Genomic DNA, 664 nt, shown 5'->3' on the forward strand with positions numbered 1-664 from the left:
ATTATATATGAATGCAACATTCATGCTAATAAGCATAGGCAATATTATTTCCAACAAAAGCCATCGAGGCAGATAAACGTTCTTAGATGACATTAGTCACTCAATCATGCAAGGTAGCCTCTTCCCCTCACTACCCACCCGCCCATGCGTGCCCCCTTTCTTGCCGCTCAACCCCCACCTACCCTTCCACCCAGCCATCCTTACACTGACATACATCTGAGCAGGACCCTGCACCTTTTGTCTTGGGCTCCCTCTTTGTTAGCAGCTGGTGGACAGAGCAGCAGCCTGCAGCAGGCAGCAGCAGCATCATGTCTACTTTACAGTAACAGTGTAATGACAACATACTGCAACACACCAGCCATGTTTTTTTGTATTATTTCTGAATGAAAGACAGAAGGAATTAACACTTGTATGTAAAAATGTTGTTTATTGTTTTGATTTTATTTGAAAAAAGATGATGGACCTTATAGATGAGTGGGATTATGGGATACTGGGTGACTGGTGATATATTTTTTAATTAATATATTGTAATATACATGTATTTTGACACATTTTATTTTATAACATTGTTTATCAAGTCTGTATTACCCAATCTATCTATCTATCTATCTATCTATCTATCTATCTATCTATCTATCTGTCTGTCTGTCTGTCTGTCTTGTTG

Source organism: Morone saxatilis, unplaced genomic scaffold, assembly GCF_004916995.1.
Source record: "Morone saxatilis isolate NCDOM2014 unplaced genomic scaffold, NCSU_SB_2.0 Contig21, whole genome shotgun sequence".
NCBI classification, from domain to species: domain Eukaryota; kingdom Metazoa; phylum Chordata; class Actinopteri; family Moronidae; genus Morone; species Morone saxatilis.